A 27180-nucleotide genomic window follows, 5' to 3' on the forward strand; every position below is an offset into this window, starting at 1 on the left:
CTTGCACTACTATTTTGTTTTATATTTGACTTTTTGGGCTGGCAACTTTTTGCCACACAAATACAGGATGCTTGAACATTTTGAGTGCTTCAATAGGGGCAGTGGTACCCCTTGAGCTTCCCGCCGCTAAAATATAGGTCATCGTAATTTCAGCCAAAATATATGTTCACGCTAATTTAGGAATTTTACAAGCCTACTGTTCATGCAAAGAAATATGGTTTATTTGTACTCAAATATCTGGAGATAAACACATATGATACATGAAGTTACTGTCTATAAAGTTTAAATGTAACAACACAAAACTAAATCTGTGTGAAGACACAATTTAAACACAATGTCAGATACATTAATTTCATCAAGACTAAACAATGCATTCATCATAATAGGTCAAATGTTTATTCATCCATTTGGATTTAAACTGGTGTGTGTGTGTGTGTGTGTGTGTGTATAATGTATATGTGTTGTTATATTTAGCAGGAGCTCTGATATCTGCATGCCTGACTCTATTCTGCCCCCCACACATACTTCTCTCTTTCTCCTGCGTTGTGTCTCTCCTCCCACTGCAGCCCCCCACCCGTCTCTCTCTCTCTCTCTGCGTCTCTCTCTGTCATTCACACAGTTCTCTGTATATTGACTGAAGCAGCATCACACACAGACGAACAGAAGGAGAGATAAACGGGAGAGAAGAGAAGGTGTTGAGGTGAGTGTTGCAATGTTTCACACAATAACATACTGCCAGAGATCTGTGTGTGTGTTTTATGATTGTGTGTTTGCACAAGACTCAGGAATTAGTTGCATTTCATATCTGCAAAGGCAAGACAGACAGACAGACAGACAGGCCACAAGACATCAGTTTATTAACTGCTGCGTGTTTAATATGTTGTTTTAGATATTTAGTGTGTTCTTGTTTGTTATAATGATGAGAATACAGAATGAAGGTTTAGTACTGAATAATATTGTATTTGTGGCTTTAATATTTCACATCCTGTGTGATATTTTCAGATCTGTGTTTCATAGAACTCTCGATACTGTTTATGAATCATCATGCATGCACATGTCAAGAAAATGTCAATTGCATGTAAAGAAAACAGAATATGCCGTAACTTACAAATATGAATTGAAATAGCAACATTTTGGTCTAGCAAGAATTATTTCAATAAGTATTTGCAAGTTACAACAGCGTGCGGGACATATTCTGTTCTTTATATAATACTGATTCTACATTGCAGTGTGTGTGCTGTTTATTTAAGAAAAATCTTTCCCAACACCTGAGCAAGTGTTATTCACAAAATCATATTATGTTACAGAGTAATTAGTGTTAGCAATAAACATTGAGTGTCAGGAGAATTTGGGGTTGGAATGAATTTCAGACAGTTGTACTTTTCATTTGTTTGTAATTCTGCACATGGATGTTCATAGACATTCAGACATGTTAACACACGAGCGCTGGCTGCTGACGATAACTGGTCAAATTTCCGACCTTTCACCGGCTCACTTTAGAAACCACCGTGTGTGTGAGAGATGGACCGCTGCTCGTCACTGATACGGTCTGGCACAGATCCGGTTATTCTGACCATCTGCCTCAGATATCCACAAACAAGCTCAAACTCATTTCCACTGCACTGTAAATGTGCTTCCAAACCGACCGCATGAATTCACACAATGTGCTCGAGTCCTTTACAGGCTCCTGTACACAGAAATGCAATAGTGGGATTTTTAAGCAATAAGGTATGAGAGATTAAGTTATATTGTGAATATAATCATGACTACAGGACGTTGATTTAGGGGGATGAAAGCTCTCATTCTAGAGAGCATTTGATTGGATAAATGAGTGAGTGCATCATGAGTCATCAATATTTATGATCCATGTTCCTGAAAGACAAAGACTATACATCTGAAATGTGCATACTGCTAAAAATGTGTTTTAATTTTATAAAAAGAGCATTCCTAATCTTCTGTAATCCAGAGACAATCTGTCACTGATCAGACCTTCTGGTGTGGAAATCTGAGATGGGAGTGAGACACATGTGAGATCTGTGAGATTAAAGTACTTCAGGATTATGAATTAACAGTAATGTGATGAGACAGCTCTCAGACAAGTCGAGTGAAACTTAAACTGCAGCAAATAATCCTGTTCTAATAACGTTCTGACTGAATATTTCTGTGTTTCTTTGCACTTGTGGACTGCCGTAATCTGGCTGTATTTGTCTGTCTGCACTGTTCATGTGGTTTTACTGTGTCAATGGCCAGAAGAATGAATGTTTCACACATCTAGTGAAGTTAGTTCTGAGAAGAGCTCTAGCAGCACTAGTTTCCTGATGACAGTTGCTTTGATATCTATGACATTCACACAATTTAAATGTGACATATAAGACATTTTAGTTTGACTTAAGCGCCCATATACTTTTTGGGGACATTGTATAAAAGCTCAACGTGATTTACTTGAACAGGGAACATTCTTGAAACAATATTCAAATCAACTAAACATTGCAATCTGAAACATATGTAGGTTTGGGATTCACCAATCAACAGATCTGTTTTAAGGATGTGGAAAGAGCTGTTTCAGGAATACAGCAAGGTGGATTCTGACACGCTCATTGGTCAACAAATGTCTACGTCAGAAGGCGTTGAAGCAAAAGCTACAATTTTCTTTACTATTGGTTGCATAACAGATAGGGGTGTAACGAAACACTTATTTTACGATTCAGTTCTAGTCACAATACTGAATTCATGATTCTCACGGTACTTTAAACAAAGCCTGAATCAGGAGACGTTTTTGAAAGATTTATCTTTTTTTAAATTATTATTATTGATTTTAATACATATGGAAAACAGTTCCTTTCCTTTACTAGTAAAAAGTACTCTAAAAAAATTGTCTGTAAAATGAATGACATTAAATCTGAAATCGCAACATGCTGTTGCACAATTACTAAACAACAAAAGGCTGCAATTTAAATTAAAGTGTGTCAAAACGATCCCTTCCCAAATAAATGCAGTAAACTTCACAGATCAAATCAATAGTTAGCGATCCGTCTGAATCCTCATGGTGTTGGAGATTTGTGCTTTTCCAATTGATACCTACAGTAGATGATGAAATATATAACGTCTGTCACACATTATTATGGTTGTTTAATACATGTTGATTACTGTTGTCCAAAGTTTTTGCTGGTCAAATTAGACATTTTTTGGGGGGATAAAGCTAACTCTACATGGCATATCACAATTCATTGTTTATATCCACCACGATGCATGTCGCCATACTATATCATTACACCCCTAATAACAGAGCATCACGTTCACAAACCCTCAACACCCTTGTGACGTCACCTGTGAAATCATGTAAACATTTGTAAAACAGTTTTATTCAAAGAATCTTGAAAGAGACAGTCCATTCAAAACATGTTATCAGTACGTGCGTTCCCTGGGAATCGAACCCACGACCTTGGTGTTGCTGGTTAAATGCTCCACCAGTTGAGTAAACAGTGTTTGCCGTGACCTCTCATTAGCGTGATTGACAGTACTGGGGAACTAGAGCAAACTGTAAATCAGTCCAGCTGGAATTAATTACCGTTTGGACACAGTCAGTGTTGGACACCATTTTAAGCTCATTAAATCAGGTATCTCCAGTTTAATATATGACATGTATTGCAGTTTGAAGGCACCTGACCACACAGAGAGCTAATAATCCCATTAATGTGAAAGGTTCAATCCTGGTATTTTACACCAACTCCTGAGGCTTAAACTGGACCAAGAGGTTTTTCAAACCTGCTGCATGTCTTTGCCAAAATTGAGAAACACCCTCATCATATGTTGAGCTGCTGTTACTGTTATGAGTTCAATAGACCTTTTTCACGCTGGCTAGTTCCGGTCTGCTCTGTTCAACGTTAGTTGTGTATTGAAACTTCCGGTTTGTCCTTTATCAATGGCAGCGACTACAGGGCGGAATTATTGTTGCTTTTAATGTACAATTTATCTAATACACTTATGCTGCCTTCAAGTGCTGTCAAAATTATCCTCCTTCCCGCTTCTGAAGTGATAATTATGAGTACGTCGTGTTCAAGTGCTTTGTTGTCAGAAAGAACAGGAAACATGGAGGACACCAGGTTTATTCTTGCATGTTTCTTGGGGAACTTTTATTTTGACACCATAATGCATATTCTCAGTTAGCTTTCTAACAATAATGGAATTATAATGGAATTTTGGTTAAAGACAAGCTATTTTCATGGCCCTTACATAAAATCGAAACTAGCCGCAAACTTGCCACAAATTTGCCGCTAGTTATTTTCACATGCAAATGAGCTTTTATTCGCTGCAAATGTTTAGCAGAAGTTTGCAGCTCTTCGTGATTGTGGTGAAACTCCAGCAAGCCTTTGGAAACATTTGGCAACAATGGACAATTTGCCACAAGTTTGCCACAAAGCTCATTTGCATGTGAAAATTATCAGTGGCGAATTTGCGGCAAATTTGCCATGAACTCTCGATTTTTCGTAAGGGGGTGTAAAAGTTTAGTTTTAGTTATGACTTGAGGGGTCGTTCCTGTGCAACTTCCGAGTGGGAAACTCGTATTTACAATAATTCCGATAGCACGTGAATGCAGCATACATCTAAACAACCTTACCTCCGTTTCTAACGCTTCACTCATTTAAAAGTCTTAAACGATGAGTTATACCCTCCCGTTTTGAGTGGAATGATTGTGTAAGTGTTCACCCGTGACTATAAATACTACAAAATACATCCCAGATGCGAGTTTGAATTTGGGGGTCCTTATCTGATATAAATGCATTATCAGTAAATACATATGTAAAACAACAACAAAAAAGGTGTTACCTTTGTGTTGTTTGGCTGTGTTAGTAATAAATCATAGTACTTAAAGTTGCTTTTCTCTTTATTGCATGTTGAACGCTCCACTATCATGTTGAATAAACCAGCAATTGCATTCGATTATAAACAGGAAATGAACATGCCGCAAACTCACCATCAATTAATACATGATGTTAAAAGTAAAAATGTTTTTTTTTTTTTTTTGCTACGTTTATTGCTCTGAGAATAACGTGAACATTGTGCAGCTCCTCATCTTTCCTCATGGACGGTAACAATTTACTGACGACGGTCCATTGATGGAATTCATGTGGAAGTTTCAATACATAGTTATCAGAGTTAGCGAAGAGCACATACTTAAAAAAGGATTTAATTTAGTCGTTTCAAATCATGCGGTTCTGGGTTTTGCATCTGCACGATTCATTAGCATATTTAAGATATTTCCTGGGATTTTAAAACTCATCATTTTGCTCTCATACATCCAGTGGAAAATATTTCTGACATATTTACATACTTTCATGTTTGTTTGGCATTAACACCATATGGAGAGGCAGTACACAAGACACAAAAGAGGCTATATTTGCAAATGTGTATTTGCCTGAACAATAATAGCTATTAGCATGACTTTTGCCACTTTGTTATCAAGGTATCATTCCATCTGAAAACGAAGCATCAGTGTTGCACTGTATGTCTTAATGTATAATGTTCCACACATGCACAATGCTCCCTACAGAGTATTCACTACAAGTCTTTGGCCCTATGTGTGGCTCACCTGTAGAATGAGATTTATATGTTGAGTTTTACACATCACTGCTAACTAGATGATCTGTAGATGTTTTCTGTGGTCGTCACAACAGCAGAAGCTCAAGGCTGATGTTTCTCTGAAAACAGAATCTATAGATCATCAGATGGGGTCTAACGGGGCACAGCGGGGGTAAATGAGGGGCTGTTACAGCTCACGGGTCACTTTTAGATCAGGGATCCTGTTTCCTGTGTGAATGCCAGTGAAGATCGCTCTGGGAAAAAGAGTCTATTTATACCGACGAGAGGAGCTAACATTCGCTAACATCTCACACATTGATTGACTGACGCTGATTTTTGATCATGTGCTGTGAGAAACACCGGCTATAAAAGCTCTCTTTTCCTTAAAAGAGGTTTATTCATGAGGAACAAGAGCTAAACATCTAAACGTTCCTGTATCTTTAAAGAGGAACATTATGTTGCTCTTTATTGCTCTTTATCAGTAGACTTAATGGAGTTCTCATGTCCATTCCTGATATCAACAATTGAATTACAACTAGTAAAAATGCTCATTTTTGATATATCTGTCATTTGATTTTCACTAGTGGTATGACTATGTTCATTTCAGATATCAGTTAATTTGAAGAGTAAATATATATATTTTAAAAGGCTTTCTTATTATTGACAATCACATTACAGATATCTGATCAAGAAATGAACATTTTTACTAGTAGTAATTCAGCTGTTGATATCGAGAACATACATTAGTAACAATGAAATGATTGATATCAACAATTATTGTTTTTACTAGTAAGAAGTACATAGCTGAGATGTGTATTTTTAATTCCAACTAGTAAAAAATTAACTATTGATATCTGTAATTGTGTTTCAAACAGGCATGAATGACAGATTATCATGAAATTCTACTAGTGAAAATGCAGTTATAGATATCAAGAATGTGAATTTCTGGTCATTTTACACCTGGAATTAACATTTTTACTAGTGCAAACCTACACTGAAAAAATTATGTTGTAGTGAAGCAAATATAGCAGAAAAAATTAAGTACATTTTCTTCACTAAATAAGTTAAAAGCGTGAACTTGAAAAATATTAAGTAAATTCTACATTTGTATTCAATTCAAACATGTAAAAATGTAATGCTCAAGCTTATTAGTAAATATTGGAAGTGGAAGACTTACATGTGTCATGTGGTACATTAAAAGAAATGCTACATGTACACTTTTAAAAGCATGTCTTAAAGGTGCTTTTTCATGGAAAGGTTTGCAAAAAATGTTCCTACTCCCTGAAAAATATTAAATAAGTGTCGTGAGATATTTCACCGGTCTTAGTGACAGCAAATAAAAATGTGTCCGCGGTCTCTGACGCTTTCTGCCTGTCAATCATTTTGCACGTTCTGGTAGTATTGTAGTTGCAGCGAATTATTGAGGCTTAATGTCATTTTTATGCCATGTTGTTCATAACAGTTGTCAGTTGAGGGCGCTATTTTACTACAGTTGTTTTTAACAACTGTTTTTGCATGATGTCGGTCTCAATAAAGCTAATTTGGGATCTTTGGAGGGTGGGTTTCTATAAAGAGGGGGCGTGGCTAACCCAACGGCTCAGTCTCGTTAAAGTAGAACGGCTAAATTCACTTATAGTACCTTTAATTCAGTGCTACATTAGTAAATGCACAGATAACGAGTGAGTAAAATTTACTTGAAACAAAGTATTGCAAAGTAAACTTTACTTGAGAATTACTAATTTAAGCCACCAAGAATTGTGTGTAGCCTTTACTTGAAAATATGGTCTGTTAAATTTACTAGCAACTTCTGCATGGAAATTGTTTGAAAGGTTGTTGTTTTTTTTTTAAAGTATACCCCACTTCTTTTTCAGTTTTATTACTTATATCAATAAATTAGCTTTTTTTATTGATCAATAAATTAGAATTTTCTTTAGGAGTATTTTTACTTGCTGATATCACAAATTCACATTTTAACTAGTGAAAATTTAATAAAGCAATATGAAACGAGCAAGAGTGCTGTATGGCCCTAAATCACATGCAGATTTAGGGCCATACAGCATGATTGCGAGTGTGATATTGCTTATATATAACAGTTCAACGAACAAGTAAATAAAACAATGAGGAAAAAATAAGGACTCTCCCAAAATATGCATTTGTGCATGGAACTACTTTATTATGCGACGGATCAGGATCTGCCGTTGCTAGTTCAAAAGATCCGTTACTAAATAAAAAATGTCACTTTAGAACTAGTAATGGTGGCTTGGGCTTTTTCTAACAAGTTGTTTGAGAAACAAGGATGCATGTGTGAGAGAGTGATCGAGCGTGTACGATTACCTGTGTCTGTCGCGACTCCCAAGCAGAGATGAACAGTAAAGTTATAGCTGTTTAACTCTATTCCTCAGCTGTAGTGTATTAGTCGGCTTGCTGAAGATAATGTCATTTTGGTCAAATACATCCTATTTGCTATATATAAAAGTAGCTGTCCGAGCGGAGGTATTTCTCCTATGTTGAATCTCCTCCCAAAGTGGACGCTCCGGTATCCAATAGTATCAGGTAAACGTATGTGTGATTACTTCATCTGTTGTGTCTCTCAGCCTTGATAAGCCTTAATGCTGTAGTGTAGAAGTAATCTGAACGATCATGGAGCGAGAGACAATGCAGATTATTTCAAAGAAACCTATCGCTGACTGACAGCGGTGACTCAAATGAACGTCAGCTCAAGTCGCTCATAACACAATTTTTTTTTCTATTGTCACCACCTGCCGGCTAAAATCTTAAAAGATCACATGGATAAATGAAAAGACACACATCTGCGCCACTACACTTGTTTACAACACCACGAACACAAGCGGAGTGATACAAACAGTAAAGCATCCGAGTGCTGCTGTTCTGAAACATCAGATCTCTTGGAACATCTCTCGTCCAATCAGATTCGAGGACCAGAACTAACTGTTGTAAATTTGTAGATATCTATAATTCATATTCTGCACATGATTAAATATCAAAAGGGATTGCCATTGTCTCAAAAACTAATTACAAAGTTAGAAGCACACTATCATTGTATCACTATTGGCCTATCATTGCTGAAGCATTAAGATTTATCTTAAATGGAATTAAAAGGCCTAGCCAAAACCATAAATTAGAAGGGGGTGTTCACATACTTTTGGCCATGTGTAGCTGCAGTTCTTTAAATGATGAATTCAGTCTGATGAATATTGTCAGTGTTGATAGGAGCTAAATTCCAGCTGTCTGAATGAAAATCCGCCATATCAACGCGTCTTACAACGTTAGTGCTAATGTCTGAGAGTCCGTCTGGATAAATTTACTCACATCAGGGGGTCTAATTGGTGAAAAATGTCAGTCATCGTTGCACTGTTATTTGCTTTGTTATCGTCCAGTCTCCAGGGATTATGTGTCTAAATGCATCCAGTGGCCTTGTTCACCTCTGGCATTCGTCGAATGACAGCAGCAATTATCAAGCTATTTTCTCTCTTTGCTCTGCAGCTCTGTGACGCACAATACGGTCAGCGCACGACGGGCAGGTGTGACAGACACTCAACAACGCTCTGCATGAACGCAGCGAGATCTGACCGCACAGACACACACTGACCGCACAGACAAACACTGAGGTGAGTTACAATATGAAAACTGCGTGTGTGTGAGTTCGCTGTATGAATAATACCCGTATAACCAACAAAAGTTGTTAAGATGTGCAGTATACAACAGAGCACATTGCACAAGATACTGTATCCCACAATGCAATGCTCTCAACTTGACATTCCATTTCCAGTGTGATGAATGAACCAGCAATAATATCAACTGTGATTTGATTGGACACCTAAAAATACCAACATTTTAACACAAATTTGAATTTAAAATGCAAAAGAACTGTTTTCTTATTTTTTTACAAAGATGATTAATGAACGCCACTCACCGAATTTAACATGAAACATAATGAGGTCATGTGACAAATGTAGCATACTACTTGAAACATTTATAGTTGCATACTTCACATTCCTCACGTACACACTACATGCAGTTATACTTATTAAACTATTTTATCTCTCCCATGCGTTTCATTTTCAGTACCCACAATCCATTATAAAATTAATAAATCTGTAAATGAATTTGCTTTGAGCACTTGAGGATCCACGTGTGTTCTAGTGTTGTTCTTGTCGCTGTGTGCAGAGTTCTCAAGTCGTGCGCTCCATATTCTGGAAGATTCACGCATTGCGGCCATGGACCCTTTTCACAGACCTGTTATGATGCGATTCCACCTTCTTTAGCAACGTAAATGTAGCAAACTTTTTATATTTCCAATTTTAAAAATATTTAGTGTAAATTTATAACAATGTACTTTGTATTATATTACACTGGAATACATTTAAAAAAATAAGTTACCTCAGCTCTGATGAGGCATCTAACAGCTGCTGAGGGAGTGACAGAAAATTTGGCCTGTTTCTCTCTTCTTACTGCTGTTATCCAGCGCTGTATATTTTTATCTTCTTTTGCAAAGCTATGAAAGCATAATCATTTTTTTTTTCTTTTGCTATTGGAGCAAAAAGGTAAGCAAAGATTTAATTAGCTGTGGTCCCCCATTCACCGCCATTATCCAACTATGATGACTTCCGCTTCGTGGCATGCTGACAAGTGAAAAGGGTCCATTGTCTGTTCCGCTCGCAACATATCATTAAAAAACAATTGTGATATGGCAGGTATATAGCTACCACCTAGCAACACCTTAGCGACCACCTAGAACACCCTAGCACTGGTTCCAACATGGCGGCGTGCTGAACACATGCGTTCCTCTCTGCTCCCATGGCAATTGGCATATAATTTATAAATAACAGTCTTGCCACAATTTCAAATAATTCAAAATATATACAGAGGGTATTTGTGTCATACTTAGATGTCAAAATGACATCTCGGGCAACGAAAAAGAAGCCGGGACAACAAGATTACTCTAACACGGAGATTGCTGGCCAACTCTCTGGCATGCTAAGTGACGGCAAAGAAGGTAGCGCTGATGCTAATACAAATCAATAAGTTAGCATCATGAATGCTATCGCTGGCATGAGGGAGGATTTTTCTTCGAAATTCACGGGGCTTATGTCGGCCATACAAGAGGTTAAACAAGACATCAATGAGTTCTCAGGCAGACTTACCACAGCCGAACAATGTATCAGCGATATGGAGGACCATATCTCCACACTACAGGAATCAGTAACTACGCTCCAGCAGTGGCTAAAGACCCTTGGCACCAAACTGGAAGATCAAGAGAATCGCAGTCGCCATACTAATCTTCGCCTCATCAACCTCCCGGAGGTTACAGAGGAATCCAATGCGTCAGCCTTCCTGGAGCGATGGATTCCCAAAGATCTGGGGGACCGAATTTTTCTGTAACCGGATAGTCATCGAGAGGGCACACCGCCTCCAGAGTTGGCGAGATCGCAACTCTCCTAGGATACTTATTATGCGTTTTCTGAATTGCAGAGACAAGGAAAGAGTGCTGAAGATCGCTCGAGCTAAAGGAAAAGTGATGTATGGCACACAAGAGGTGAAATGTTTTCAAGACATTGCCAGAGAGACACACATCATGAGAAAGCAATACTATGAGGTTAAGCAAAAATTGAAAGCCATGAACATCCAATATGGAACGGTATATCCAGCAAAGCTCCTCATTACACACGCCGGCCGTAACCACACTTTCAAGGACCTGTCAGATGTCGCAACTTTCATCCGCAAGGCATCACTCACCTGTGGATTGAACTGTCATTCAAAGACATTGCATCTGCGTTATTTTTTCTTTCATTATTATTATTACGTTTAAAATGTGGTTGTATGTGCTTTGTTAGTTAATGGTGATGTTTAGAACAATATAACTAGACTAGTACTATCTCTGTATGTACTAAATCAGGTCACAGTTACTGTACTTGGGTACGAACATTGTTTACATAAGATATTGGAGGAAGTTCATATTCTGATATTAATGCAGACTGTTTACTAGGCTTCTTCAGGCTCTAGTCGAGGTTTGTGAGAGTGTAGAATGTGATTAGACGTAGATATGAGCGACAACAGACCGTTCCTCGTAACAGGAAGATCGGTGTGGCTGTATGTTGAATCTGACTATTGTGGGGGAGGGAGGGTTACGCACGGGCGAGTTCTGGGGGTCAGTGCCTAGGGAGCATCTTATATTTGACTGTACATCTTTTGTTTTTTGGGCCAAGGATGTACCACCAATTTTATTTTTTATTTTTTTTAGGAAAACAGAGTGTGGTGACCAGAGAAAAAGTTTACAAAAACCAATTACATTACAAATACAAAATGAGCAATGATGCAAATATGATGTCGTGGAACGTGAGAGGATTGGGGAAACTGACCAAAATCAAACAGGTAATGACGAGAATTAAACAGCTCAGCTCGACAGTTATATTCCTGCAGGAATGCCACTTAAAATCTAACGATACAATGCCAATAAAAAAGGTGGTGGCTTGGTCAAGTTCTTTCAGCTTTATTTTCCCCCAGTTCCAGGCGAGTTATGATACTAATTCACAAATCTGTTCCAATTCAAATATTTAATGTAATCCTGGATCCAGCTGGAAGATATTTAATAATTCAAGGTTTATTATTTCAAGAAGAAAGTAATAATGGCTAATTTATATGGACCCAATACTGACTGTCCTAAAATGTTTTAAGAATTGTTCCTGCTTCTGTCCTCATTACCGGGTAAATTAATAATAGCAGGAGATTTTAACTGTACAGTATCTCCTAACCTTGATCGATCTTCAGACTCGGACTCCACACATATACAAAGCAGAAAAAAATGACAAAACTTCATGAAAGACCTTAACTTGTGCAACCCCTGGAGGAGATTATTCCCCAATAACAGTGAATATTCATGCTGCTCTACAGTTATAAAGGGCCACTCTTGCATAGATTATTTTATCTCTAACAATCTTTTTTCCAATGTTGAGGATTGCTCTTATGACTCTATTGTTATTTCTGATCACAGTCCAGTCTCTCTTGTTTATATAGCTTCAAATAAAACAAAATAAAGTCGAAGATGGCGTCTGCACCCAAAGTGTATTCATGATCCTAAATTTGTAGAATACATTTATTTTAATGTAAACAAAGAGGAGACTTCTGCCTTCACAAGGTGGGAAGCGTTTAAAGCTTATATTCGGAGGACAGAAAATTAGATATACTCAAGGACGGATTAAGAACTGAGAGGCCCATGCGCCAGTACACCATGGAGGCCCCCCATGACGTGTCACGTGACTACGATCACTTTTATGCACGACAGGATGCTTACCAGATTTGGTTGGATTTTTAAAATTGATGGAAGAAAAGTTTGAAGCAATGTCTTACCATGCCAATTATCATGTGTTATTAATAGGGATGTGCATGGTATTCAAATACCAAAATCACTATTCAGTTACTCTACATGTGTTTAGAGGTCTTCAACCCGATCTGAGTCCTTGAGACACCTGTGTTCTGTTTCACCATTTGTTGTGCAGCATTAAGCTTTTTCAGCGCTGCTGTCACCAATCGATAAACAGTGAGCCAATGTTTTTCCACCCTTTTGCTCTGGTGTGCAGACAATAATTACACAAGTTAAATGCTGAATCATTTAAAAATCAAAGCATCCTGAAGAAGTCAGGTATAAACCGTAGTGTTCGCTGCCTCATGGAAATTGAACAGAGATTATTTTTTTCGACTTTAATCTGATTTTATCATCTGAATATCTATTGTATTGTGCTATTTCGGCTCACAGCTCACTGCACTTTATTCCCTACTGTCTGAGATCGTGTTTGACGTATCCATGACAATAAACGTTCTTTATTCCCGAGTCCCGACAAATAACAGAAGAACCGTTTGTGAACTCTCGCAGTTAACCAAATATTACAAAAGTTTACCGTGCACATGTTTAGAGTATTAAGGCACATTTCTCTTTATCATTAAACATTAAATGCATGCAGGACTTAAACATTTTAAAGTCCTCTATACTGTTGCACGAATTCTGTCGCTTATGAATTTAAATCATCAGCTTTGTACACAGCCAGTGTAAACTGCACCTTATCTTTGTGTTTGGATTGAAAGTGTTTTGTGACTCAAAGACTGTTCTCTGTAGTCCTTAAAATAAACCTGTGAGACACAGATTCCCTGATCACGCACTCGAGACATCCAGCACGCATTCAGACGAACAAATAGTATTTCACATAAGTCTGACATTTACATGGATTTATAATAGATATCTCAAAATAAATAAGTAATTGATTTAGAGCTTAGGGCCCTTTGGGTTTTGAGGCCCCTGGGCAACGGCCCAATCGGCCCGGTGGTTAATCCGTCCCTGGCTATACTAGTTCAAAACCAACAAGCTTAACTTAGAATTGCAATCTTTAGAGAGGAGAATCAAATATGCAGAGAGGGAGGTTTACTTAGATCAGTGGTTCTCAAAGTGTGGGGCGTGGCCCGTAAGGGGGGCTGTCATATAGCTTCAGAAGAATTGAAATCTAAGGCACGAGTGATATGGACGACTTTAATGACGCTTTTAAGTGTGCTTTTGGAGCTTGGACAGTCACAAACACGATCCTCTCGTCCCTCAATCTTGTGTTTAACGGATGAAAAAAGTAATACTGGTTTTAAAGGACGAGGGTTAGTAAATGATGACGGAAAGGTCAGTTTTTATTAAAGTTTATCAGTATCATTAATCAGGTGCAAATTATTGTCCAGAGGTCCTGACCGCTACCAAAAGGTAGACGGCGCTGTCACGTGATACTTGTTACTTTTGGAGGATTTGGTTTTCTGAGCACCCAAGTGACCCCTGGAGTGAAGTGTAACTTTTCATTCAGCTTTCATTGCATTTTAAATAAAACCTTTTTTTGTTAAATGAAGATGAAAGAAAATGTAGTGTAATCTTTTAAAAGCATTTTTTTATGGATACATAGAAGGTGACATATCAGGAACTTTTAATGCAAGACTAGTTAATCGCAGTCTACTGGAAGAATAGTACATGCCATTCACTGGATGAAAGATCTGTCGCACTGCTTTGCATTAGAAAAAATAACATATAGTATCAAGCATAAGCTCAAAGAATGTTTTTACATTTAGGGTCTTTTCCTAAATTTTCTGGAAAATACTAATCTACAAATACAGGAGACATAAGACTCCTCTCACACCACTTGCTAATTACTTTATGCAACAATTTTGTATTCGAGATAGATCATTCCAATGTGTATATTGCTGACTTTGGGAGTTGTTATTCACCTCAACATACACTATATTGCCAAAAGTATTCGCTCACCCATCCAAATAATTGAATTCAGGTGTTCCAATCACTTCCATGGCCACAGGTGTATAAAATGAAGCACCTAGGCATGCAGACTGCTTCTACAAACATTTGTGAAAGAATGGGCCGCTCTCAGGAGCTCAGTGAATTCCAGCGTAGTACTGTGATAGGATGCCACCTGTACAACAAGTCCATTCGTGAAATTTCCTCGCTACTAAATATTCCACAGTCAACTGTCAGTGGTATTATAACAAAGTGGAAGCGATTGGGAATGACAGCAACTCAGCCACGAAGTGGTAGGCCACGTAAAATGACAGAGCGGGGTCAGCGGATGCTGAGGCGCATAGTGCGCAGAGGTCACCAACTTTCTGCAGAGTCAATCGCTACAGACCTCCAAAGTTCATGTGGCCTTCAGATTAGCTCAAGAACAGTGCGTAGAGAGCTTCATGGAATGGGTTTCCATGGCCGAGCAGCTGCATCTAAGCCATACATCACCAAGTGCAATGCAAAGCATCGGATGCAGTGGTGTAAAGCACGCTGCCACTGGACTCTAGAGCAGTGGAGACGCGTTCTCTGGAGTGACGAATCACGCTTCTCCATCTGGCAATCTGATGGACGAGTCTGGGTTTGGCGGTTGCCAGGAGAACGGTACTTGTCTGACTGCATTGTGCCAACTGTGAAGTTTGGTGGAGGGGGGATTATGGTGTGGGGTTGTTTTTCAGGAGCTGAGCTTGGCCCCTTAGTTCCAGTGAAAGGAACTCTGAATGCTTCAGCATACCAAGAGATTTTGGACAATTCCATGCTCCCAACTTTGTGGGAACAGTTTGGGGATGGCCCCTTCCTGTTCCAACATGACTGCACACCAGTGCACAAAGCAAGGTCAATAAAGACATGGATGAGCGAGTTTGGTGTGGAAGAACTTGACTGGCCTGCACAGAGTCCTGACCTCAACCCAATAGAGCACCTTTGGGATGAATTAGAGCGAAGACTGCGAGCCAGGCCTTCTCATCCAAGATCAGTGTCTGACCTCACAAATGTGCTTCTGGAAGAATGGTCAAAAATTCCCATAAACACACTCCTAAACCTTGTGGAAAGCCTTCCCAGAAGAGTTGAAGCTGTTATAGCTGCTAAGGGTGGGCCGACGTCATATTAAACCCTATGGATTAAGAATGGGATGTCACTTAAGTTCATATGTGTCTAAAGGCAGATGAGCAAATACTTTTGGCAATATAGTGTACCTTCAGTTGTATGCCCAATGCTCTGAATGTAATACATTTTTATTATTATACTTGTGGATTGTAAAATGAGATGCTAGGGGAGGGGGGAGGGAAATACGTTAATACATCTTGATGTTAATGTTGCTTGCATGGATGTTTTGTCTATAAAATTACAATAAAGACATTTAAAAAAAAATAAAGAACACCCTATCACCTACCGCCTAGCGTCCACCCGGAACAATCTAGCAACTGCATAGAGACGCCCTAGCGACCACTCAGAACACCCTAGCAACCACCTAGCAACCACCTAGAAATGCCCTAGCGACCACTCAGATCACACTAGCAACCACCCAGAACATCCTAACAACCTATTAGCAACGCCCTGGCAACCACCTAGCAATACCTTAGCAGCCACCAAGAACACTGTAGCAACTGCCTAGCAATGCCCTAAAAAAAAAAAAAAAACAGAACATTCTAGCAACCAACTAGCAATGCCCTTGCGACCACCCAGAACAACATAGCAACCACCTAGCAACCACCTAGCAATGCCTTAGCAGCCACCAAGAACACTGCAGCAACTGCCTAGCAATGCCCTAAAAAATCCCCAGAACATTCTAGTAACCAACTAGCAATGCCCTTGCGACCACCCAGAACAACATAGCAACCACCTAGCAATGCCTTGGCAACCACCCAGAAGAACACAAAAGCAACTGCCTAGCAATGCCCTAACAACCACCCAGAACACCCTAGCAACCACCTATCTCTCTCTCTGTCTGTCTGTCTATAAAACCCAAGCTTTTAAACTTTCAGTCAAGGCTTTGTCAAGCCAACATTAAAGTTTGTCTTCAAACTTTATTAATGTAGTTTATTCTAAAGTCTAAAAAGGGTCATTGTGTACAGTTTTAAATTTGTCCTGTTTCAGGTGGACTTCAGTGTTGATCAATACTCCCTCATCAACACACAAGTGTCTTTTAAGAGCGGATCCATGTTTCTGGAGAGGAAATAATCAATGAGGAAATGCGTATTGATTCAGCAGCTGCAGCAGACTGATCTGAGGACAGACGAACACAACAGCTTCAATCAGCCTGAGTTGGTGTGCTGGTCTTTGCTGGTCTCCCAGCCTGGTCTGGTTTTCTGGTTTCAGAGGGGTTTCAGACACTTGTCCACTGGGCAGGCTGGTGACCAGTTGGCTGACCAACTAAACCAGCTAAGACCAGCTAAGCACCTCCGGCTGGTTTAAGCCGTATTTTTTAGCAGAGTTCAAGGTTTGAGACATTGATCATCTGTCATACGTCATTAGCAGCAGACAGCTCTTCAATACGTTAATCACTGTGGCACGGCTAGTTCTGCTGCGGTCAGCAACCACATCACTTCATGACCTATTGATCAGATAAACGTTCCATTAGCAGCTGTGCAGCAGACTGGGTTACAGCTCCAGCTTTAGTTACACACTAACTGGTCAAAGGCAAGAAGATCTAATTCACCTTGAAATGTCATTTACAAGCAATAAATATTAATACATTTCATGCAAGCTACTGCTTTTGCCAGTAATAGTGACTAGCAACTACCTAACAACCACTCAGAACAGCCTAGCAATCAACAAGACCACCTAAACCTGTCATGCTACATTTCTGATTGAACATTCTGCCATTTAAAATCGTTTAGTAATTTTTTATTTCCATCTCTGGTCTATAGAGGAGGATCTTTACTGAACACACAGATTATTAGCATGAGATCACAGTCTGTTTTTCATTCTCAGAGACAACAGAGGAAACTCATTTTACATTTATTTAACAATAATAAATAATCAATCAATGGCTGGGTTCAGAATGGCATACTACCATACTACTTTACTACTTCTACACAAGTAGATTTTTGCCCTTTACCCCGATTTTGCATTGTATATAAACACCTTTATCAGCGTTCTATCGCCGTTTGTGTTGTGTGCATGACAATAATAATCAGATAATAATCTGATGATTTCAAGGCTCATTTAACGCATTTTTTATTTTGTTGTCAGGTTTTTTTTAACAAACTGATTTTCGGTAGTTACTGCCGTATTGATGTGCATGTAAATGTGCTCATTTAGCAAAGTATGATAATATGCCATCCCGAACTCAACAAATCAGTCTAAATCCACTGTAATATTCTATAACCTCCTGAGACAAGAGTGTGACTGCTGTGTGCATTTTGCATTTCCCTTTTTGATTTGTAACTTGTAGCACCTAATAAACATGACCAAATCATTTTCCTAAAAATGTATGTGCGCATATGTGGACAGCGGGATTAAGTTGTGAAATTTAAAATAATCTCAGTTTATAGTAAGTCAGATTTTGTTCATCAAATAGTTTATGATGTTTCCAGGAGTATTGATTATTCATGTTTTTGAGATGTTACAGACATTACATCAGAAATTATCATAATTAATTCAGATTCAATGTAATGTCCAGCATCATCCAATCACTGTCAATCATGTTAAAATAAAATGATACATTATAAATTGTGAATCTATGTACTGATTATCATTGTCACATGTCTGTCAAACATGTTGAGTGATCCAAACATCATCTGCAGCCTGAAACTGAACTTTTGATCAGATTTTAGGAGTGAATGCACTTAACTGCATAGAGAGCTATAGGATGCTCCCTTGCTCCCTATTTAGTGAATGACTTAACCTCCAGTGTGCTGTCTGTCTGCACTGGTCTCAGAACAGTTTGAAATGCATCTTATTTTCATCCTAACTCCATATAAAGCCTCTGAAAGACACACTCAGCTTTTGGATGAATCCACTGATTCTCAGTGTGAAAATGCACAGTAAATATAGAATATCTATGGAAAAAATTCATTAAAGTACACATTAGTGGTCATTGTGTTTATCAGCTTAATCGCTCAAATTTTAAAAATGGTATATCGTATGAAACTAGAGACTATATTCTTTTGGCTCAAACAGGTTTCAATGTAAAAACTTAATGAGGTTTCTGACCAGATGTCGTTTTGTTGGCGTTTCTCCCAAAAACAAACTCCGCTGTGATCAGCGCCATATTGTTTGGTCACATGTCTCCTGAACTCAGATCAGTTGGTTTAAATTAATTTAAAAGGTCATGAAACACTGCAACGCATTTTTTGAGATGTTATCAGGTAGATATGTCTTGCACACAAGGGCAGAGAATGTCAACAATCCAATACGGCTTCAAAATTCACGTTTGAGGTATGACTGTGTGTAATTTATGTTGTAGAGCAAAACATCCACATATCGTCAAGTAATGTTTACCACAGACCTTAAAAGTTCAAAAAACCCATTATAAAATCCCATAGGAAAATCCAGAGGGAACACATGGCGAATTAGACTTCCTGGTTCGCATACAAATTGACGTCATGGCTCAACAGCTCTATTGAATTTCAGCAAATCATGGGTGTTCTTGATATTATTCATGAGAAGGCATGGCCTTTACCCTTTGACAAGCGAGATGTTGCCATGCACGTGACCAGCGCTTCAAACTCTCAAGCACCATCAGTCAGTTGAGAGAGTTGATAGTACAGTGACGCAAGTCCCCCCGTGCTGCTGACAGAGGGTCAGGACAGGCTTTCAGTCAAAGGCAACACCTTTTAAACATTCGTGCAGCACGCATTTATTAACGTGAGTGTTTTGAGATATGCGGTGATGTGCGGTGTCTCTGACTGGGACGCGGTTTACATTGATTGTCGCAGACACAAACACCATCCATCCATCCATCCATCCTAATGTAAGTGTGCGCACTGATCTAAGCACTTATATTTGTAAATCATCATCTTGGAATAAGTCTCAAAACTTAAAGTGTAAAAAACCATTAACATATTTTCGATACAGAGTACATGGCTTGGCATTTATTTGTGTATTAAATTACAGATATAAATGACCAGTGTGAGTAATGTATTGTGAGCTTACAAAACAATTTTGAGAATCTTTGATGCTGTTAATTGCATTAATAAAATAAAGCTGAGTGTCAGGAAGCCAAGACGATGAGTTGAACTCAGATGCAGTGTTATTAAACTCAGGTGAAAGCAGAGCAAACACAAAGAAGTAACCCAAGGGAAAATCAGGATATATATATATATATATATAATCTAGCAAACTGAAAAATTACAGGAATATTACTTTTGAAGACTAGGATGAATAGAGCACTGAGCTAGCTAGAGTGAGTCCAAACGAGACTAGATGGTGACTGAAGTGAGTGGTGAGGCTTTATACAGGACAGGTTGATGGTTTGATGAGGGACAGGTGAGAGTGATTAGTAATCAGGTGAGTGAGAGGCGGTTGGAGGAGCAGAGGCTGACGAGGATGTGACACTGAGTGATTGGATCAGACAGTTGTTGGGTTCACTCCCCTTCTCCCCTCACTCCACTGATGATCACACCCACTTTCAGTGCATCATTTAAAAATGTGGTGAGAGCTCAACTGTGCTGAAACACGACCCTTTAAATTATGCGTTGCGTAAAGTGAAGTGAAAATACAGTGTCCATGCATGTAGACGTGGGGTTGCACAATTTATTTGGGGAAATACATTGTGCCCACTGGTTTATTTTTAAGTATAGTTTATTTGTACACGTCAGCATAATTTAAGCACTCAATAAGGAATTAAGCAAATCAGGTAACAGTGTAAACCTGTCCCAAAAAGAATTATGCAGAATGCAATTTACATTGATCTGTTCTGAAAGATACAGTATGTTGTAAGGCAGTAAAAGCACAACATGTTTAGATGTGTTAGTGCTGAAACAATGACTTTATTTAAATACACACAGCACAGTGCTTCTGTATTTCATCACTTTAGCTCATTCACAGTCACATAATTTCAAATCATAGGTGGTCAATACGGACATTTGAACAACACACACACGTGTACGCATGGATTAGTGTCCATATGTTCGGTTTACGTTGCATTCATGTCTGTGTAGCTGGTATTCGGGTTGTCTGTCACCTTTTGCTCAATGTTGGGGTGTCGAGTGACCCTAATTTTAGCTGTGAGGCTGCAGGACGATCATACACACTCGAACCAGACTGTAGAAACACAACCATGACAAGCTTCACTTAATAAGGGCAAACACACACACACACACACACACACACACACACACAAATCCCAATTTATGATTTATGAGTAAAACTTTAACCAGCAAATCCTGAAACTACTACACAAACACAAGCAGCCAAAAGTTGGGACACACTAACTCATTTTTTATTATTACCATTTCCCACATTTTGCAATAATAATAAAGTCTTTTAAAGTCCTTCACTATCCACTTCAACTCACACATTTCATTTGTTTTCCTTTTAATTACATTTTCTCATGTTAGTAAAGAAGCCCTGAGGGGCAGATTCACTAAACAGTTGCGCCACTTTTGCGCATGGTATTTCAGCGCTGAAAATGTGCTGCATCTTCAATATATAAATTAAGTCAATGCGCAAACACGCCTCCTTTCTATGTAAATTAGGCTCATTAAAGATTGTGCTTTATTCACAAAACTGTGCAGTTTGCCTTGTGCATTTTACATGGCCGGTAAAATGAATTTTATTTAAAAGGGATGTTTATGAACATTTTCAACCGATCATTTCAGCAGTAATTCATCAAATAGTCATCAAATGATTTTGAAGAGTGTTATCACCTGGCATATATTCATATGTGCGGTGTCGTCAAGTGTGTTTAAGAGATGATCCTGGTGTCTGGATCAAAGTGACGCTGTTCAGTCCTGGCAGGGTGGATCAAATTTGGTGGTCTGCGGCATCCTTGGCTATACTGCGATCAGAATCGGACCGCAAGATCAGAATTGTGCAAGTGAATTACGTTCAGCAGCAATTTTGTGGGTGGGCTTGTGCCGTCAGAGCACAGTTAGCACATGCAAAAAAACGGAGCTTTTAGCGGCCGCAATTCCTAAGACTTATGCCCCTAAGTCTTTTAGAAATGCTTTAGCCAATAGTTACATAAATGCTACACCAGACTGATCTCACAGTGAAATCGGAAACAGTAAGTTGACTTTTCTTGAGCTAAAACGAAATTCAAAGCACTGACCCCAGTTGAAGAAGCGGAAAGTGTTTTTGAATCTGAGCTCCAGTTTCTGGATGTCCACAGAGGGGCACCAAAAGCGAGTTGTAAATTGAGTTGTTTTCAGCTGTACAGGCTGTAAATACAGTAAGGAGGAATGCATATTTTATAAACTGAATCCCAAAACCCAAACCTAAACCTAACCATCAGTTGAGTAAACATTTTATATTAGAGGGAAAACAGACACGCTCATCACTGATTATGCAAACGCTATTACTTCCTGGTTTCAATGCGGGATCTGAACCCAAACACTGCTGACACAACAGGAGAAGGTCAGCACACCTGAAGTGATGCAGAAATGTTTGTTGGGAAATTGCGCCTGTCAGTAACTCGGAATGGGGCCATTGTCAGAGTACTGGACCATTTGGAGGCAACATGACAAATTGTGTTCTCATGTTAGCTGCACACACAAGAGAAAATTAAATAACGCTTCTCTCAATGCTTTGGTGTTGTTTTTGCAACAGGTTTCTGTGTGTACCCTGAGATGAAATCCTGCAGGCTTACCTGTACCAGTCATGAATCCAGTCTGATCAAACACACAATCAGACAGAAAAAAAAAACACGCATTAACAAAGAGAGAGAGAGAGAGAGAGAGAGCACTGCTGTCATTCACAGAGAATAGCACACACACACAGGCTGTGTTCAGAATGGAAAACTTAGTGTACTACTAGGGTTGCCACCCATCCTGTAAAATACAGGATCGCCCCATATTTAAAGATAAAATGATGCGTCCCGTATCGAATCAATACGGGATGCGATTTGTCCTGTATTTAAGCTGGTCAGATGGCGTCATGGTGAAATCGTTCCAGATCGCTAATTTAACATTGATATAAGTTGGAAAATGTGCCTATGATGGGTAAAGGACCGTCCCAAAAGTCCACAAATGGTGGTAAAACTGCAGATTTTATTCTATATAAATGTTCAATAAGATCAAACAATGTATGAATATAATCACTGGGTCATAAAGAAAAAATATGTATAAACCAACCACAATGTATACATAAGATAAAGGAGACAAATAATCGAAAAGATAAAAATAAATATATTTTTAACATATAAAAGATGTTTGTTTTTTTATAAGGCATGGGTCAGGAAAGTTCTAATTTCAGCACATAAGAAAGGATATACCATTTTTATTAATAACGGATATTAACTCTTAACGCATTTAATGCTAAAACTGTGGAGGATGTGGTTAGGGGCCGTGATCCCACCCCCCCAATTTAAGTGCCCCTTATTTTAAAACTTCAAAAGTGGTAATCCTATGTACTACAGACTGCAGACTGCACAGTATATACTGTATACTGCCTACTATTTTAGAAAAATAAAATACTATGTTAAACCGTATGCAGTGATAATAGTTTCAAGCATTGTTGTCACATGACCTCAATGCAGTAAGGCTAAATTTTTTCTTTTTTTTTATTCAATTTTGAGTAAAAATTGTTTAATTTTTCGGTGTAAGTAAAGACTCAAGACGAACATCATGACTGAAGTCCGGTCCATTCATCACACTGGAAATGGAAAGTCGAGCACATTGCATTGTGGGATACAGTATCTCATGCTGTATGTTCTGTTGTGTGCTGCACATTTAATAAACACAGTTGATCATTCAGATATTCTATGGACACAAAAGATTCAAATACTGTGCACAGTATACTACACACTTCAGAAACAGAGCATTATAATACAGTGTGATAGTGTTCAAGTTCTAGAGCTGTTACTCGCTGCTGCCCTCTGCTGCTCACAGATCATTAAATCTATTTGTATTGTGTGATTGTGTATGAATTAATGTCTGCTGTACTGTAGTATCAGTTGTCACATCCGAAACTTTATTTCCTGGGAAGTTAAAGAGTTTTTCTTTTTCATCTGATCATATTCAGTAAACATATACAGAGGAAACACTATATGAGTATCTGTATGACTCTATTTAAGTACACTATATAGTGTGTTAGACCTGTTACAGAATACACAATAACACAAGTACGCAAACGCATGCATGAATGTTAGAACAACACGTTAAAAACTTGTGACTATTGTACAGTGTGTGCAATGTGGGGGGTCAGTCCTGAAGGGGGCGGCAGAGTTTTCTTCAAATGTCTGTGTCATTAAACCACATGTGTTATTATTCAAGTTAAATTAACACCTAACACATACCATATTTGCTGCATCATCTCCCTATGAACAGTTAAATAGATAAAAAGCAATAAAGACAGTACCAGTCGGAATAAGTTTGTAAAAAACAATCACTAAAACATTTTAAAAGCATAACATTAACAAAAACCCAAAGACAGACACCGAAAGTATGACTGATATTACAGTATGTACAAAAGCACAAATGATCATTATAAAGCACTGTGCAGAGCCGGATTAAGACTCATTAGTGCCCCCCGCTATAGAAACAGCTTTCAGAAGAACCCAGTGCTAGTGTGCAGCCCAAAACTCTACTGTAGATACTAATAAAGTACTAATAGTTACAAATAATATCCTATTACAGTAAATCCACTTTTCACAGGGTGAGATATAAACAAAGTACACAATAAAATATGAACAGGGATTGCTCACTCAAAATTCTGACATCATTTACTCACCTTCATTCCAAACTCCATATGACTCATGTGATATATTCCATGTTTTCTAAATTCATATGACAGATTTGATTGAGGAACAGACCAAAACTGCAAATGTTGTCAGCCACTGACTGTGTCCTATGAGACACAAAAGCCACTTTTCCACCATCGGCCCCACATGGATCTCATAGCGAAACCATGCTGAACCGGGCAAGTTGGCATGGTTACGGTTTATTTTTCCACTTTGGTGCTTGTACGTAACATATACAGTACATCAGTTAGCGACAGCATGAGAGGTAAACATTGGAGTGAGCAGGGGCGGACTGGCCATCGGGCCGCTGGGCAACTTGAGCCGGCCCGCTGCTGCGCAAGTACCGGTCAGTCCTACAGGCAATATAGGCGGCCACCCTGGGCTCCAACATGCCCACGTGAACCTAATTACAGAGTGAATATTCAATAAACTCTGCAACGTAAAACAAATTCAATTGCTTTTATTTTGAAATGACTTGCATATCGGAGCACATATCTGTATGAGTGCATTGACCCTGTACCTCGGGTGGACCTCATTATTTGACATACACATCACAATAATGGTGACAACCAAAAACAACAAATTAAAGGTGCAGTATGTAAGATTCAGAAAGCCTTGTTATTAATGACACCTGCGGCCGTTAAGTGAACTGCAGCAGTGACCTGTTACTCGTGCACACACTCCATAGGGACACAAGCGAGAAAGCATCGACTAAAACAACGACGTAACATACAAAGAGAGTGAACGTGATCCACCAGCATCATGCTGACAGATGAGACAGATTAAAATTACACAGTTATGATTGTTTTACTTTGAGACTAAACTAAAACTACTTATCAGCTAACATACTGATACACACATACAGCTACATACTACCCAACTACACCAGACAGTTTACTGTTGCACTGTTGTATGTTTTATATGTCATATGTTGTACTATGAACAAGAAACCAGTGTACAGTATTTGCTTAAATGTATCCTGTATACCTGACTTTTAGTATAAAGAGAAGATCATTGAAATTATCTGAAAGTTATGAAGCAAGGTTAGATAAAATGACACAGATCAATCCTTATGGCACTATATTTCACATGCTTTGCAGTTATGTAAGTTTACCTGTCCAATGAGAAGAACGCCAATTCAGGGTCGGTTTTAATCCCCAAAACCGAACGAAGGTCCCTCCAGGAATCAAATGTCCTGCCGATGTTCACTCTAGTTTTCGCTCAACCACGATCACGTTCCCACTTAGCCAGACGGGATTCAGTAGAAGGCTCTCGGGAGTGCGCATAAACGTCACAATCTTTGGATTTTCCCGGCAAATCCAACCCGCTCCCTTCGCATGAAAATCAGTCTACAGGCTTTAATAGGCAACCTAGGAAGTCATTTTTTAAGTTGCGTTACAGGCCATTCACACATTAACAAAACAAAAAAGGCGAATATTACATGAATATTGTTACATACTACACCTTTAAGTACAAGATGAGCTCTGAATAATCACAAAATGACAAATAACTGCAAGTTACAACACATACAATAACAGCAGCGTAAATAAAATCAACAAACAGTAAAGCAATGAGCAGTACATCGTCATTTGCATAATTTATTCATACCGCAAAGCATTTCTGGGAGCTGAAGTGCGGCTTAATGAATAATGCTCACGCCTGATAAAAATGCAGAAAATAAGTCATGTAAATTTTTACTTTGTGGCTGTTTGAGTCTTTGAGGCTTACTTTGTTTGGATAGCAGAAACAGTACTTGTCAAAGCATTGGGCTATTCACTTTTTCTCAAGAATAATCTGGGTAAGAAATTAAAACTTCAGATATAAAGATGTAACAAACTCACATAGAGTGAAAATATGAGCAATTAATCTGCAAAATATCTGCAAAAATCTGCACTTTAAGAGGTATGTTTATTTATTTATTTTATATATATATATATATGTACATATTCTGGACAAGTTTGTTTTCATTGATTTTTTAAATAAACATTTACACAGTTATGTGAGTAATTGACATGAAATTTTAAGCATTGTCATCAGTGTCCTACTGTGTGACACTTTCTTCATCTAACTATTTTACACAACATTTTATGATCTTGTATAGCTATACAGTATATACAGTACATATATAATACATTTTTATTATACTTGTTGTTTCCACAACCTCATATTAACTAAGGCAGTAGTTTATTTGACTTGTCATAGCTCCTTAAATACACACTTTCCCTTGTACTTTCATGTACATTTGAACCTAACATCTGTATGTTGGGAGGAAAGTTTTCGGACATGTTATTTGTCTATAAAGTGGTTATTTTAGAGCTTTCTCTAAAAAATCCACTCATCACATTTACAGTGATTTTATATGTTTTAAAATTGACAATTTTTGCACTTTGGGGCCCATTGTTATGACTAGGCAGTCAATAGA

The 27180-nt window shown here is 38.4% G+C and overlaps 1 protein-coding gene across 1 annotated transcript in view; it reads left to right on the top strand.

Annotated features, from left to right (window-relative positions):
• The first annotated feature begins 602 nt into the window (after positions 1-602).
• LOC127426469 (filamin A-interacting protein 1-like) overlaps positions 603-27180 on the top strand; it is a 115659-nt gene continuing 89081 nt past the window's right edge. Inside the window, exons 1-2 of the mRNA XM_051673306.1 lie at positions 603-700; positions 9085-9209. The gene's annotated coding sequence lies outside the window, so the exon portion shown is untranslated. The remainder of the gene's footprint in view (positions 701-9084; positions 9210-27180) is intronic.

This window comes from Myxocyprinus asiaticus, chromosome 35 (genome assembly GCF_019703515.2).
Source record: "Myxocyprinus asiaticus isolate MX2 ecotype Aquarium Trade chromosome 35, UBuf_Myxa_2, whole genome shotgun sequence".
NCBI lineage: Eukaryota > Metazoa > Chordata > Actinopteri > Cypriniformes > Catostomidae > Myxocyprinus > Myxocyprinus asiaticus.